Below are 17092 nucleotides of genomic sequence, written 5' to 3'. Positions count from 1 at the left end.
TTGTAATTACAATTAAAGCTTTATTTTTTTAAACAGAATTTTATGATTGGCATAGCATACAATTCTGTGACCAGAATAGAACAGGATTTTTACAATCAGAATCAGCATATCACAATTTTCTAAGTAGCTTAGCACAAAATTTGTATCACAGGTTGGCTTACAGTTCCTAATCACATGGATGCTCTGCAGAATGGGTCAAATCTTAATACTTGGCTTGCAGTATCAATATAATAATCATAATATAGAATTAAAAAATGTGGAAAAATATGAATCACTCACTCAGAACTTGGGGGAAGCAGATGATGGTGGTGTCCCTGACCACTGGGATATCATGGGTTTTGCTGTCTAGCAGCAACTGTGGTCCAAGTTCCACTTTGGTCTCCTAACCGCTTGATTTTACAGACAGTGCTCTGTGTTCTGCCACACTTCCCTGGTTTGTTGTCATCACAACCTGTGTGCCTGGGACCTTCAAGGCTGGTAAGGAAGGGAGAAGTCAGCCCAGTGCCCAGGAACCTTGAGGCTGATAGGAAAGGGGGAGAAGAATTCTTTCTGGTGCATGGGACCTTCCAGACCTGATGAGGAAGGGAAAGGAGACTGATACATGACCAGTTTGGTCACAGAGAATGGCCATTTGCCTTTTGGACTGGCATTAGTTAAGCTAAGCATATTATGAGGGATCAAGAACAGGGGGTGCCAGTTACAGACTTGTATTGAAGAAGCCTTTGCTTCAAAGTGTGTTGGTGGTCTTCCATCTACTTTCCTACACAGCTTTGTACCTTCCCACACCTAGTGGCTACTTTCATCCAAGTTTCTTCTGCTCGAGTGGGTCACAGTGACCAGTACTGGCAGGTTTCACCTGGTTGTTTAAATGCTAACACAGAGTTAATTCTGCCTTTTTATATCCAGGTGCTCTGGAACAATGTTTGGCATCACACTAATAGGCTTTATCTGCTGCCTCTGTGCCACAGGGAGCTTATGAGTTTTCTCATACACTGCAGAAAGGTAAATCTGTGTTGGTCCAGGCATAGAAACCAGAATTTTTATGCTTGGTCTCAGGGGAGGGTTTTGACACAGCTGCATCAAAACAAGGACACAGAGCTGCCTCAAAACAAAGAATTCAAGATGAGTAGAGAAAATACAGTTGTGGTACAGACCTTTGTCCATTCAAAATGAGCAGGAGAAGACGTAGTAGTCTAACAGTGTCATTTTGTGTCATGGGTGACGACCTTGAAGACACTGAGGACTGAAAACCTCCTCACAAAAACTTTCATACATACACCAATGCTGTGACTTGGTCATAGGCTCTTACTTAAGCAGGTATCTCCAAAATTCAGGCCCTGCTCTTCCTGAATGCTGTGCTGTATGATCAGCTCTGACCTGGAAAACTGAAATCATATTAAAACTGTACTCATTACAGACTGAACATTTTATAGTTCTGTCACAGTGTGAAGGCCCTAGAGAGCAAATTAATAAAGGTTTTATGCATTTATAACCTCACCTTTAAAAAGTCAGCATGAAGGTTTTATTTTCTGTCCTCCAGGAAAATCCATCTATTCCAAAAAATCCCAGAGAATCAATACTTGTTTAGAAAACTGTAAGAACTGACACATTAATCCTAATGCCTTTTAAATGCCTCTATTAGTGGTTTCTAAGTTTACTACAGGCTATTTGGTAAGGGTAATGAACACAATAGGGTAAGCTTGGAGCACGGATCTTTTGAGGATACCTATACATGACATGCATATCTCTACCCACTGGTCCAAGAATATGATATCAAAATGGGTGAAATAATTTCTTTGTTCCCATGACAAGAATACATCCCATATGGAAGTCATCAGTATCAACACTAAGCTCCCCTGTAAGCACTTTTGAGCCAGCCTTATTAAATATACATTTTACATATACCTGTACAAGTTGAAGTCTTGGAAGAACATGTCTATTCCCCAGAAATCAAAGTGCTTTCAATGCGGATGCCTGCGGGGGGACAGTGATCATAAAGCAGCCAGAGAGCCAAAGGAATGCTGAGATTTCAGAGCCTGTGTGATTACCCACAGCTGTACAAACAGTACAGTGGAGAAAACAGACTGACCTTGGCCATGTTTTGAGAGTGCCTGATAACCAGGTCCTTCAACAAGCCCTGTTTCAACATGAGGAGGAAAGAAGAGACGGTGACCCTGAGGAACAGGAGGAAACACAATAATGACTAAAGCGGCAACATCGCAAGTCAGCAGCTTGAATATCTTCAGGGAACTGGTCTGGGACAAAACTGGTCAGTGATGACAGACATCTGCTTTATGTACCTGGCAGCATGAGAAGTGGATTAAACCAGATATATGATGGCAGTATCTCAAGTACAAGTAGACAGCACACTTCAAAACATTAATTACTGTGCTTTGACCATTCCAGAAATATCCATGGCAGAGAAATTTTAGTCTGCTTGCAAGAATTTAGAAATAGAATTTTAAAAGCAGAGAGTGTTTTGGTGTTTTTCTAAATCCACAGGGCCATGGCCATCTTTTTCCAGCTTATTAGTGCCTGTATGCTACTGTATGGAGACAACATTGAGGGAGCCTATACTAGCAAATAACTGCAATGCTCATCTTACTGACCTCCCTTTCACCCTCGCAAACAGGTATTTTCTTTGCTGTTTCTTCATATGTCTGGGGAACACACCCTCCAACACTTGCAAAAACAAACACTATCACTGGGCTGGCCATCAGCATCCCCTCTAACTCTTATCTTGGGCTGTGTCTCTCTAGGGTTGTTAAGTTACATGCCTAACCTCAAGGAATCTCTCTCCCCTCCCTGTGGTGGACAAAACACAGTGGATCACCTAATTGGTAGAGACATTTGGGCCATAAATGACAGATGTGTGATTCAGGATCAAAGCTAAAAACTAAATTCTTCCAGAATATCCCACACCTCAGAGCAGGCTGTGGGGATGATCCTCAGAATGGTTGTAGGAAACAGATTGAGGATTGAAGGAAACCTTAGCTTTGTTGAGCTGGAAAACTGAGCATTACACAATACTTGTTTTTCTCACCTTTTGAATTCTGCCCTTGCAATGTGCAAATCCTTAGGCATCCCTGTGTTCACTGCCATCCAGCATCTTGGTAAGCAGAAAATAAAAAAAAAAACCCTCAAAACACAACAAGGGCAGTGAGAAGATGGAAGAGGATCAGAAGGTGAAGGTCACTATTTTGTCGCTTAGTCATTCGTGGAGGACTCCCCTCCTAGCACAGGCAGTATGAAAGTGTTTCCCTGTTAAGGCTTCACCTATAGCTGCTGCCAGCTTGGCAGGGAAAGCAACTCTCTGATGAAAACAAATTCCCGTGTTCCCATGACATTGAGTTGCTCCTGCAACACTGCAGCTGTCAAAAAACTTGAGTGACTTCAAGGAGAAACTGCATTTACCCCTGGCTGTTTTGCTCTCCCTTTTCAAACACTAATTTTATATTCTACAGTTAGCCAAGCAACTCTTTACAAATTTTACAACTCATTCTCCCAAGAGCCTGAAGGCACAAAGCATTCACACAGTGCACAACCCGAGAACTAAAGCATAAAATACATGAAAACACATGGACAGTCCTGAATAAGGTCAGTGAATCTGCCTACAGCTTCATGAGCAAGCACTCACTTGACTGATAAGTTAAGAGTTAAAACCACACCATGTTAAAAGCTGATGAAAGCACAAGTAGGCATAGCATATTATTTAGATCTGCCACACAAAAATCCTGCATCTGATTTAGGAGAAATTTTATGGAGCATGTCCTCAGCAGATCATCCACCAACTGCATATCAAGAGCTTTAGAACAAATTTAGAGAATGAATAACTACAAATTGTATGTAATGAGTAGCTGGGAAACAGGATAAGATGCAAGATGGGTCTTTCAAAACTACATCATGTCAAACTAAGCAATTATCCTTCTTAGATGTGACTAACTCAATCCCTCTTTAGGCAGAGGTAACATGGTCTGTCTCAACTACTGGACTTCAGTAAAGCATCTCATTCAGTGCCACTGAATCACATTTGGTGATTAAAAGGCAAACTGAAGAAGATGGAGATTAGTCAGCAAACTGTAAAGCAGTGAGGAACTGCCCTAAGGGAAGAAGACAAGTTGCATTGGAAAGGTGCTGTTCTGGGATGAGGGGGTTCCACAAATACCAGTCTTAGGACTTCCAATATTTTTACTGACAGTTTAGACATTAAAAAAACCAAGAGTGTTGTGAAACATGACTGATATGTGATGAAATCTGTCAACAATAGCTGGAGGGTGTTGATGGTACGCAAAAGTCTGGATATCACAGACAGAAATCCCTCAGAGATGAAATTATACAAATAGAGTCAAATAGTGTAGTAAAAATCAGACAGAAAAGCAATATAAATAATTCTAATAGCATTGTGGAAAAGACACTGGAGAAACTTCATCTGGAATACTGTATACCATTCCAGTTAGATCTATTTTCAGAAAGCACTCAAACTGGAAGAGGTGCTGTGAACACATTTCCAAGAAAATTACAGGGAATAGAAGGCCTATCCTGGAAGACACTGGAAGAACTTCAGCAAAGCAAAGGATGAGAGAGCTTATGATTTCTCACCATAAACACTGTGGGGGGACAGGAGGGAAAAAGTCAAACTCTTCAGCTTGAAGGACAATCTGACTCAAAAATATTTGACTGCAAGCTGGTCATCAAGACCAAGTCTTGAAATCAGAGGAAAGTTCCTTGTTACCAGAGGCATGACCAAAAAGAGTACCCACACAGGAAGACAGCAGCAAATGTTGCTACTTCTCCGTATGAGATCTCTTTAGTTTCCAAAAAACTTCTACCACTTGGCCTCCTGCAGCGACCCAGGCCAGTGCTCCAAGGAATCAATTCCCATCTCTGTCCCTGGTCCTGTCCTCACAGCAGGTCCTGGTGGTGTCCCACGAAGGTGTTCCTCAAATGTGGTCTTACACAAGCAGGTGTGTCTCACTGGTTGCACAGACTTGAGAGGCAAATCTTTGAACCTCTGTCTCCCAGCCCAGAAGGAAGGTTACTCTGTTTTCTCACAGTGGTGTGCAAAATACAAAATCCTCTTCTATTTCTCCAGCTGCCAGTTTTCCGGAGGCTTTCTTCATTTTGATCTTAGGCAGCAGTTAAAGAGCTCATTTCTCCAACCCAGGTGCTTCCTCCACCACAGCGACAGGGAACAAGCAGGCTCTGAGGCAGAGAGGTTGCTGAGCCCCTGTGCAGTGTTTCTGCCCCTGCCACTGCACTGCTCCCTGCCCCAGCACTGCAGTGTGCCCTGCTCTTGGCTGTGGCAGCACAAGTGTCTGTGGGGACCTGCCTGAGCCAGCACCTGCTCTGTCCAAAACTTCGCCACTGCAGTTGAAACTGAGGGGTGCACAGGCTCCTGGGGAGAGGAGAACAAAGGATAGGCATGCAGCTATTGTTGGTTATCCATGTTATGGCTACACATCCATAGGGCCTTTCCCAATTGGGGGAAAGAACTGTGTATTTTGAAAGGTTTAACATTATCTTTTCTGGACCCAACTACTTTAAAAACAGCATGTTGACCATGGCAGACAGTCAGGTGCAAAAGAACAACACAGAAGCGCTCTTTCATATTTTTGGACTGCAAAGCCTCCTTCGTGGAAGAAGGGGTAGAGGAGAGTGAGGGTCAGGCAATAGGACTGTAAGCTCTATCAATTGTCCCAACACATCTGGAGCACCTTAGACCCGCAAAGCCATTCATTATCTCTTGGGGGCTGGCTTTCTATGTGATCATAGCAATGCGCACTTTCACCACCACTGCTCTGACATGCAGCTGCACCTGCCCCTCCTTCCCAACCTTGAGGCTGACCACCAGGAAAATGGCCTTTGTCATTTTGTCATTGCTGGCCACGCCAAATTTATAAACCGCCCACCTTTTTTATTCAGCATTGTAATGGCCTTGCAAGAACTGGAACTTTTCCAAATACTTCTTGAAGCCACCCCCCTCTCTGCTCTTCCTCCTTGCTGACAGTGGCTTTCTGTGGCCAGATGAAGGAGTGCCCTGCACCCCAGGAAAGCAAGGTCTGCAGGGAAGCTTAAAGCTGACTTTTCCTTTGCACATGCTGGCATGAAGAAGGTGCACAGAACTTGTCCTTGGCTGCAGCTCATGTGAATGTCAGCTCTACTGAAACCCAGGAGTCCCCTGGGTTTTGAGAAGGGGATCTTGCCAGCTTTCACAGAAAGCATTAACAGGGAATACACTGTGAGCAAGCTTGTGGAAGGCAGGGAGTGTGGGACACTGCTGTTTAAAATTTCTGTTACCACAGTACAATCCTGGCCTAGGCCCAAGGTTTCTCAAAACTGCCCAGTACCTACTCTAATGGTGATACTGTTCAGAGGTAAACCTGTTCCTATGCAGATGGGAGAGACAAATGTCACAATAAATAGTTCAGCAGTCCATCTTTAGAGCAGAGCCCCTGCACATAGAAAAGTTGCTACTTTGCCCACTCCTTTATATGTTGGCCCTCATGTCCCAGTCTGACTGACTTTCATTAGTGTGAAACCTCTGAGGGCTATTTTAATCCTAATGTAAATCAGCAGAGCTTCGGGGTTGGCATCACAGGAGGTTCTTACCTCATGGGGACTGTCCCAGTGCAACCTTCCTCCAGAGCACACCTCTGGGCAGGAGATAACAGGATCTGCTGTATATGCTGACTACTGCTGGCTGTGGCTGTCCCCTGCCAGAGGGATCCTGAGCTAATCATTTAGAATTTCCCTCTTCCCTTCCTTAAGAGAGGCCCCAAACTACTACCAGTATCTTCCCTTCAGGCAGTGTTTCTGCCACCCTGCTCCCTCACTGCAGCCAGTGAGGAGGTGAGCAGTGCAGCTCTCTGTGGTCGTCTGTGGTCGAGAGAGAGGGAGGTGCCTGCAGAAAGCAATTTATCCCTCCTAAAATCTTAACCGCGTCTCTCTCCAAGGAAGTGCCTGGGACAACTCTGCTCCTGACTTTGATGCTTCATTTAGACACCTAAAATGAGGTGTGGATAAATCCACACCCTTCTGCTCCTTGCATGATGTTTCACAAGCAGAAATGTTGTAATTCCCTGCTTGTTGCTCTCAGCCGCTAATATTAGGTGGGATGTTAGATAAAGTAAATCCTCCCACGTTCTGGCAGAGCTCTTTCCCCCAAGTGACATAAATGATAATTTTCATCTTGCTTCACTAGATATTCAACACTGCGTAGTGCAAAGGATGGATATTTTCATATTTGGCTGTGATCAATAACACGGTTCTTATCAATGGTAACAACAGCCCACAACACTGAGGGTTTGGATCCTATGAGGTGGTTGTCAAAATGGCTGTGTTTTGTAATCAATAGCCTGAGAGTCTTTCTCAGAAAGATTTGCATTGCATGATCAACAGCAACAGTAGTCCAAGCCAAGCTGATGAAAGAGACAGTTAATCCCAAAGAGCCAAATCCCTGGAATGTGCCCTGCTCTGGGAGGGCATCACTCAGCTACGTGCATACAGCTGGGTATGTCTGGTGTAGCTGAGGCTGGTAGTTAGCCAGAGGTCAGGGGCTTGGTTGGTGGTTGGGGTTTTTTGCCTTTCTTCTTTTTTTTTAAGTAAGAAAAACATCCACAGTTGTTCCACAGGAAAAGAACAAGTAATCTACCCGCACGGAATATATGCAGTTGTCCTTGTTTCCTCCTTGCTTACTTTCACCTTCTGTTAGTGTTTGAGTGACAAGATTTTTCCAAACACCAAATTAGGATAAACTGTAGTTGCGTGCAACAGATGAAGGAGAATAATGGGCAGACTTTTAACGAATCAGGAATATGCGCACAGGACAGATACTGAACGCATAAACTTTGCACTGTTTCACAAAAACAGCCAAAGGCAGAGCAGCACAGGTAGAGTCCTACAGCTGTAGGGTGTCTGTGCTTCACTTCCCACTCTCCCCTTCCCCTTGAGGCAGCTACTGCTGAGCTGTCACAGCTGAGCTTCACGTGAGGCAACTCCTAAACCATCTGAAGTTTTCAACCTGACATGTTAAAGCAAACTCCCCTCACCCAAGCAGGGGAGTGAAAGGAAGCCCAAGGCGTGATTCTTCAGGGAGGTAAAACACACCAAGTGACACATCCCCTGATGCCTGAGGAGGACCATTTCCACATATGAATGGCAGTGGTTTGCACCTGCTTTGCGCAGATGCACATGCCTACACCCTGCACAGTGCAGTGAGGGACACGCTCTGAGTCACAGTCAGTGCAAAGTCAGGTCTGAGCTGACCGCATGTGAACACCTGCCAGAAGCCAGCCTCTGAAACAGGCTTTCTTCACCATTGATCCTATGGAGCTACACACACCCTGGCAATGAAGCACCATCTCTAAAAAGCATCCCAAACATAAGAGGAAAATAAGTCAAAGCTAGAACCATTTGAAACTGCACACATAGGCCATATCACCTAGTGTCTGAGCATCACTTGGCTGCATGCAAAACTGCTGACAGACAAGTGCAAAGGTCTGAATTAAATGAGTTTTAAGGTGAGGTCCAGTCGCTGACATCTGCACTTTCCTAGGCTGCTGCAATATAAAGTCAAACAGGTTGGTGTTGATCATAAGTGAAGGTACCAAAACATGTCAACCACTTGTGTGGTGCTTGGTAGAGCGGGCCCAGGGAATGTTGCACTTCCAGGCACCTGGTTATGTCTGACTGGCCAAAGTTTCTCTTGGCTCCCCAGCTGAACTGGCAAAGTTGACTTTTGCCACTCCAAGGATAAAAGGCCAGGTCTGGGACTGGCTCTTACCACTCAAAGGAACATAGAAATGGTCAAGCTGTTACAGGGAGCTGACAGAATATCTTGCAGAGTTGGATATGCTGTCCTAACACCATCACAAGAGGCGGAAATAGCAGAGGGGGGAGCAGGGCAGTACTTTGTATCCTCCCATTCCAGCTTCCCAAGTCTGCTCTATCTAAAATACCTAGGAAAGCCACCACCATTCCAGCTGCTTACTTTGCCATCAGTGACAGCCAGCTTAAGTGAGCATTCCCCATATCTTGCTGCCTCAAGGCCCAGAAACAGCTTCATTTCTCCTGGTGGAGGGAAGATAGTGCTTTTATTTCTCTGTCAGGCTTAGAAAAGCCATAATACAGCAGAGCAGATAGGAGAGCCCAGATAAAGAAGAAGAGCACAGGCTGACTATGGGGCCAAGTGCCCAAGCCGCTCATTTGCAGGTAACCTGACATGCCCAGCACACAGCAGCTGAGCTCTGGGTGGAAACTAAAACGTGGGGCTGGGAAGTCATGTAGCTGAGAGGGATTTGCATGGCTGTGCCCTATGTGCTGTAAGCTCCTAGTGCTTACGTGCTGGGAGGGACAGAGTTCCTCCTGCCTGGCACAGAGCTGCTTCAGCCCTGGGCTGCGTGCTGCCCAGCTCACACCTTGGCCCCTCTTGGATTCATACATGCCACACAATGCCTTCACACAGATATATTTATCAAGCTAAAAAAAGTTCTGGTTAGCTGTTGTGTTGGCTGTGAGGCCAAGTGGCACTATCTAGGAGGGGAAAAGAGGCCACCTGGAGCTGTAAAAATCTCACAAGCCTGCAAAATAAGGAGGGCAGCATGCTGGTGGGAGGTTGGATATTTACTGGAGTAGAAGAATTCCAGTTCAGAAATGATTCATTTTCACGGCACGGTCCCTCCCCCAAGCATAAAAAATAATTTTCCTTTTTACATATTTCCTGGAATATGTGATTGTACTAGAAGAGCACTTTATGCTCCTGTTATGAAAGGGAATCCAGTCCAGTGGGACGAAGTCATTCTTGGAATAACTTTCAGTGAAATCAAGAGTTACAACTGGACTGACTTCGGTGTTAAAAAAGTCCTCGGGATATTGGTGGCTGCTGCAGTCATGTTTTTGTAGGCAGTCTGGATCTACAAGTTTTCCTAGTATAATAATTGCAGTAAGAACTGTGAGGTTTTGTAACCAAACTCATTTATGCTGGCAAAATCCCTTCTCTGGATGATAGAGAGCTGACTTATACCACTTAATTTCTTCCAGTTTTTACTTGGGAATTGCTGTTCTATTATGAAATGTCTTTATGCTGTCTGCACAGTAGGTGTGAATGATTACTTCTGCATTGTTGTAACAGTACCTTTTTCTAGCACAGACAAGCTAAAATGTCTAAACTATTTTATTTTGTATAATGCAAATATTAGAATATGGTTCAGGAAGAAAGAAACTACCATCTTAAAACAAAATAGATTGATGCCCTACAACAGCCTGGAAGGCAAATTCTGTGTGACAGTAAGAGAACAGAATTCACCAAAATAATCTAGAATATTTTCTTTCATTATTTTTATCAGGGTTAGGATATTTATTTCCTAAGCATCTACATGAACTTATAGCCTGTATATGTCTATTTTCATTTCTAGGATCCGAGTTAAACTTGTTTGCAGCATGCAAAGAAATTGAGCAGGATATGATACCACTTAATGTCATCCCCACTTAGAAGTGCAGTAGCCTTGCAGTATCACTGCCTGGCCAGCCCAAAGGGCAGTGGGACACCCACAGACTTGCCAATGCCACTTTGACTGCAGATGGTCTAGGGAACTTCTGGGAAGCAGATGTTCCCTGAGGCATGTCCTGAAAGGGAGCATGATAAAGAGAACAAACTTGCAGGGGTAAAAATCTAAGTATGGGGAAATATGGGGCATCTCCTTGAAGGTGGGATTTCACCTTGTATTTTGTCCTGGAAAGAATGGAGATAGGCTCGGAAGGTTCTTAAAACAAAGATAAGCAGATGTGTTTGACGGTTTAAAATCGGTGAGACTCAACCTGTGCTTGTAGAGAGCAGCTCTACAATATATGCACGTGTATGGCACAGACCTTAGGAAAATTCCAGATCAGTACCATAGTGTTCCTTAAAATAAGCCCCAGAGATAACTCACACATCTCAGCAGAGATGGGAAAGCTGATGAAGGACAAAGAGTCTATGTGGGATCTAAAAGGGAAGAAGGGGCTTTGGGGTACCTGAATTTGCAGATTATTTCTGAGTGGCCCATTGTGGGTTAGAATAATGAAAAACAGGCCCTTTGTCCTAAAGCCTCCCCTTGACAACCTGTTTCTTGAGGCAACTTGGAGCTCACAGCAATTAGGCTGTGGGTGGGAGGAATTTGTTCCGGGGGAGTCAGGGCTATTCTGACATCCTGTAGCTGGGTTTCCCCAGGGCTCCTCACTCTCCTGCCCATCACAGGAGTAATGCATATCCTTGATGCGACAGCAATGGGGCCTTGGGACACCAGGAAAGGTGGTGCTGGAAACAAAGAGCCATTGCCAGTGATTCAATGGCCTGCAGCTCATTTGCAATGAGGCCCAAGGGGTGTGCTCCTTCCTGCAGCAACCTGGGGCACAGCAAATCACTCCACCCATTGTGCACGTGCAAAGAAGCCCATCTGCATGTACAGAGAAATACCATCAGCCACAATATAAATGGACTTGTATAAATTGGGTTGAATTCTTCTCTTACTGAAGAGGTAAGGAGGTCAGTGAAAAGAGGTGACAAAACAGCAAGCAAAGAAAACAACTTTTGCAGCAGCCCTGTAAAGTGTATGCAGCTACAGGGTCAATGAGTGTGTGTCTCACAACCCAAGAAAGGATGTTGCAGAAATCAAGGTATAAGAGAAGGAGAGTCTGGCAGTTTGAGCTACCAGGCTGGCTAAAAAAAAAGCTGTATCTTGTAGATATTATCAAAAAATAGTCTGCAAGACTAAAATAGCATGGATATATCAAGGTCTAAAAAGAGATCAGAAATGAAGCCCAAAAAGATTGTAAGTCATATGAGATGCAGAACTTTACAGCCTATAAAAGACAGTGATGAAAATTAAATTATACTAATTCACACTACCTAGTTTAAATCTCCAATCACCTGAGCCAAAACAAGCAGACAGCTTTATTTACTGTTTTTTCTTTTTTTTCTGGGATGTACAAACTGAAGGTGCTGTATGCCAGAACTCCCATGCTTCTCATATATAGACCACGTTTCTTGCTTGCACAGGCCTCTCTCTTCTGCCAGCACCTCAAGCATGTGCTTTGGTGGCTACCTCAAAAAGTGCCTGGAGGACTGAAAAGGGGAGAAGCAAGAAACTGTGTCTGGAGGAACAGGCTGTGTAAATCCTACTCTGCAGGTCAGACATCTGCCTCAGGCTTGCAGAGTTGTGCAGAGTATTTCATGTGCCACCTTCTCTTGCCAATGGGTTAGGACGCCCACCAAATGAGGTTGGTGTCCTGGTCTTGAACAGAGAGCAGCAGATCTGACTATGAACAGGGACCAGCAGCTCACACAGGCAGCTGCCTAGCAAGCGTTGGCACCACCAGGGGTGTAGCCAACTGCCTGGGGGCATTTTAGACTTCAGTTACAGACCCAGGACCCTTAGTTAAGCATATATCCCGCTAAGATACTCTAATCTTTCATCTGATTCAACCCTCCATCCCTGCTCAGGGGTATTAAGGGTTTAGTTCAGCATTTGCAACAGGACCCAGATAGATGAAGAGCTTAAGGTGAAAGGACAGGGTAAGCAGAGGGGCTGCAGCAGAGGCTGATCCTTGTCCCATGTGGGGAACAGCACAGATCCCTGTCATTTGTGCTGTGTGCTGCTACAAGCACTGGACATGAGCCAGCTCAGCATGAACAGTCCCTGCATGAGCACACCATGCTCAGTCCGAGGAGAGACCAGGGCAGCCACGGGAGGGGCGGGCAGGCATGCTGCTGGGGCAGCTGCAGCACCCCATGGGGCAGCATGGGGAGAGGAAGGGAGGGAACATCTCTACTCAAAGTCCTGCTTGTGTAGTCATAGCTTGTCTGCAGCCACAGCCTGTAAGCAGCCATATGGACCCAACCAAGCTGGAGACTCAAGACGTCTTCCAGCTGTTGAAGTGTCAGTACCTCAGTCCAATCCCACCCCGGCTGTTACCATTCTCCTCCTAACCACCACTACCCTCCCAGGTTTGTCAGCAAAACTGCTTGTACATACTTCCCCTGGCCCTCTGGAACCAAAGTGAGCCGTGCTAGCTCAGGCAGCTGGAACACAAGGTCTGCCTGTATCCAGTTCAATGCTAGTAAATAGGTCAAGGAAGGCTGGTGGGGGGTGTGTGTGCCTGAGTGCTGGGTGAGCGGTAATCTCCTCAGCTGACAGACCTGGAGTTTACAGACAGACTTATGCACCTCTGCACTGATTCACCCCATGCACCCAGGAGCTGACTTTGGCTTGTGTTCAGTGCAAGCTACACCAAGAGGGTGAGTTTGGTCAGAGGAACTGCAGATGTGCCCAACACTTTTTCATCCCTACATGCTCCTTGACTGCCTCTTCCCCTCAACTGGCAGTCATGGAGAAGGTTCCATGTAGGTTCCATGTTCCAGCTGAGGTCAAGCAGAGCCACACCACCCTGCACACACTGCCAGGGGCACAGGCCCTCCCTCCTGGAACAACAGGGTGTGAAAACAGGGGGTGTAGATGGTCCTGGCCATGCAGGGTGCATTCCCTCTGCCTCAGCAGACAAGAGCATGATGCTGCTGAGCTGCCTTCTCACACCAGCAGTTTTCATGCCCCTAGTTGCTTGCAGCTAGTGAGAAATGGTTTTGGTGATGCTTTAAACGCTCAGATCTTGACTACTGGGGCCTAGCAATGCTCTTCTCCTGCATATAATACATGTCCTGTGGTGTAGATGGGTTTGGGGTTGAGCTTATGAGAGCACAGAATTTGCAAGTTCTCACCTCTTCCTTCCTTCCTTCTCAAGCACTCTCAAACCAAGATGCCACAAACAAACCACTTTCTTGCAAGAGCCTGTACTACTGTTTTCTGTAACTCAGAACTGCAAAATCACTTTCTCTGGGTACCTTAGCAGGCATCAGTGTGGGATTCTCTGACAAGGGATCCAAGGAGACCTGGTGTTGACTTCTCTGTACAAGCAAGAACCTTACTCTCTAAATAAGATAATTATCAAGATGGTGTTTGTGCCCATTCTTGTTTTTGGGGACTCTCCTTTCTCTTTGCCACCATGACTCATAAAACTCATTAAGCCAGAGTATGCCTAGCAGAACATTTAATTACACAGCAGTTGAAGGGCAGTGATGGGATTTATGTTTAACAGGCTGACAGCAAGATGGCTTTATCTACAAAGCTGTTTGGATGTCAGTATAGCCAGTGGCATCCATAAGGCTAGGCAAGCCATACCAGGCACCAAAACAGCAAGGAGGAAGGTAACATTTATGCCAGAAGTGGGCTCAAGACACTAGTGATTTACATAAACAGTTTGAAAATCTGCCTGTCATCACCATGTCTGCGGCAATGTGTGGAAACATTATCTGGTAAATCAACAGCCTTGCACTACACAGTGACCTAGATAGGAAATACAATGCAAGGAGGGGGAAGGTGAGACTGTACACTGTTGTAACACATAGATCAGGTTATTTACTGCTGCTTTTATTCTAGCTATGAGTTTAATAGTCAATAAACCACTTGAAAACAAGTTCTAGCCTCTCCCTTCCTCCTCAGACACTGTCACAGCAACACAGCATGCAGCCAGACCAATTTATGAACAATGTATTTCAGTACTTAGCAAAATGTTAACAAAATACTCTCAAAACCACTGTACACATCTCAGCTACACGTGCACGACTTCAAGAGTACAGCCTTAGGGTGTCTGAGAAGCTGCTCAGAGGGATTACACCAACATTGGAGTGACTACTTATCTCTCATGTGTGTGAACAGCCTTGTTTACATGAAGAACCTCTTTCCATTGTGGCCTTTGAGATTGCAGGAGGCGATTCAGTTGCAGCCAGCTAGGATATGCGAGGATGATTTTGCTCACTGGAATAAAAAAGCAAAGGAAAGTTTTTGGGAGCTAATGCATGACACTGTTAGAAATCCTCTCCCATTTGTACATTTTGTCCTGATTACTTAGAAGCCAAGCATAACCAAGTGATTTGTCACCAGTTTCGATTTTGTGAGGTTTTTCTCCTTGTAATTTATCTTACAATTAGCACATTGTATCATATATTCTAGCCCGTCTAAGGTCTGATCTTAAAATCCTACCATAAAACCTCAGCACACTGAAAGGAGTAAGTACTGTTCTGGTACAGAAAACATATCTCCCTCACCTTTAAAGAAATTGTAGCTGCATGACACTTTCAGGAAGGCAGAGGAATGATAGCCTTGTAGGGCAATGGCTCAGTGTTCCTATATTATTATTATTTCCATATTGTTTTTACATCAACAAAATAAAGATTTCTCTTAACTCTGAAACACTGCTGGCAGGAAGAAAAACATTTAAAGACTGCATATCAAAGGTCTTCGAGATCAAACAACTTATCTATAGAACAGTGCTCAATATGCAATCTGTCAGCAAGAAAATAGTTTGCTTTCATTTTTCATTCTTCTGCAAACAGAATACTGTCTCCCAAATTAGCGTTGTTCACTCCAAATTACTGAGCTTAGCCAAAATTAAGCCTCTTTTTTATATTTTCAGATTTTTTCCCCCCAAAAGTAACCAAACAAGTAATGGAGTATGCCTCTTTCAAATGTAGCATATACAAGACTTTGATATTGCCATGAGGCTGAGCTATCAGAAGTCAAGAATGAAATTTTCCTTTTTCAATCCCATTTTTTTAAAGTTATTTCTTTTGAAAATAATACATGAAACTTTACCCAAACACAATTTCCCCCTCATATTGAAGCTAAATCTTGGAAAATACACTGTAGCTAAATTTTGGAAGACAATGCTTTTTCATCTGCCATCACAATCAAGGGACCTACATTAATGGAAAGGGAGAGTGTTAGGACAGATTATTCTAGCTTCTGTAACAGTCACCTAGTTTTCTTCTATATTTACATATTTTTTAGAAACAAAATTCCAAGTGTTTTGCTCTTGGGACTTAGTCCAGAGTTATATTTATGATTACTCTGTCACATATTATCACACTCGTGACAGTCCATCAGAGCAATTGAATAATTTCTGCATGGTAAACTACAGCATTTCTTACAGCATGTATTGGTGTTTTCACTGGTCCCAGTGAAATCATTTCTCCATTTGTTGTGGAAAGATCCCCTCTTCAGGAGTGTTTCTTGACTGATTGAGGCAGGTATCTTTTTTTGTCATTTGCAGCTGATAGTCACTGTGGCTGCATTTTCCACATTGCTGGCAGTAGTTTCTGTGTAGCATCTAAGGGAATTTCTCCTTGTACATGCATTTTTGGGAAGAGCCTTACATCTTAATTATTCTCCTCTCAACCTGTCCTCACACCTCATCTTAAAATGTTCCTGTTCCCCTTCCTGGTCCCACCACACTGCTCCACAACTCTGCTTCCTCTGCCTCCATTGGAGCTCAGCACTCCCCCACACAACGACATTGCAAAACCTCCTCAGGGATGAAGACCTCCTCTATTTATAGAGCACTGAGGCTAGATGAAAGTTTCCAGAGAGTTTTCTGGAAGAGCACCCACTTAGCTGCTCTGAAAGCTTACAAAGGGAAACAAGCTTGGACCTTGCTTCAGAGCTTTGCCTGGCATCGAACAATCACTAAACCTTTGCAGTACAGTATATAGTGCACCAGGCATGCATTTGATGTTATACATTGGCATTTATGAACCTCTGAAAAGTTTTCTTCCTGGCATGCTTGGGGCAGATTCTCTAGCATGAACCCATATTCTCAGTTGACTTTCGTCCTAAGTCTGTGATTCAGTGCTATCTTAAGATAACAGAGAGGAAAAACTGTTTTTAGCTTTGTGCTGTGGTTTTTTCCTTAAAAGATTGAGGCTGATACTTTTAAATCAAAAACAAGGTTCCATTAACAAATGCGCTGCTGCATGTTGCTCCACAAAGATATGACTCAGTGTTTCTTTTATTCATGTCACAAGTTAAATACAGAATATGCATTAAAAGAGTGGAGAAATGGTTGCTGTAACTACAATATGGTAGGAGTCAGGCTGGGTTCACAGGATGGGCATATCCACAAACACGAGTCTGTGTGTATATATGACCTAGCCATGCTCAGCCTCTCAAACTGATAAGCTGCTGTTTATTAAAAAAAGAAAGAAAAAGGCAGCAAGCCCTTGACT

General features: G+C 44.3%; 1 long non-coding RNA gene across 1 annotated transcript; it reads right to left on the bottom strand.

Moving 5' to 3' along the window:
• Positions 1 to 13380, bottom strand: LOC121663217. Its single transcript, XR_006015567.1, has 2 exons — positions 3044 to 13380; positions 1 to 2174 (listed from the first exon to the last, which is right to left on the bottom strand). It is a non-coding gene; the product is annotated as an uncharacterized LOC121663217 (long non-coding RNA).
• Between the last annotated feature and the right edge of the window lie 3712 nt (positions 13381 to 17092).

The sequence above is a fragment of the Corvus kubaryi genome, unplaced genomic scaffold (assembly GCF_017639235.1).
Source record: "Corvus kubaryi isolate FWS band 111438036 unplaced genomic scaffold, C.kubaryi_AGA036_p1.0 37266, whole genome shotgun sequence".
Classification (NCBI taxonomy): Eukaryota; Metazoa; Chordata; class Aves; order Passeriformes; family Corvidae; genus Corvus; species Corvus kubaryi.
This window is presented reverse-complemented; position numbering and strand designations above follow the sequence as displayed.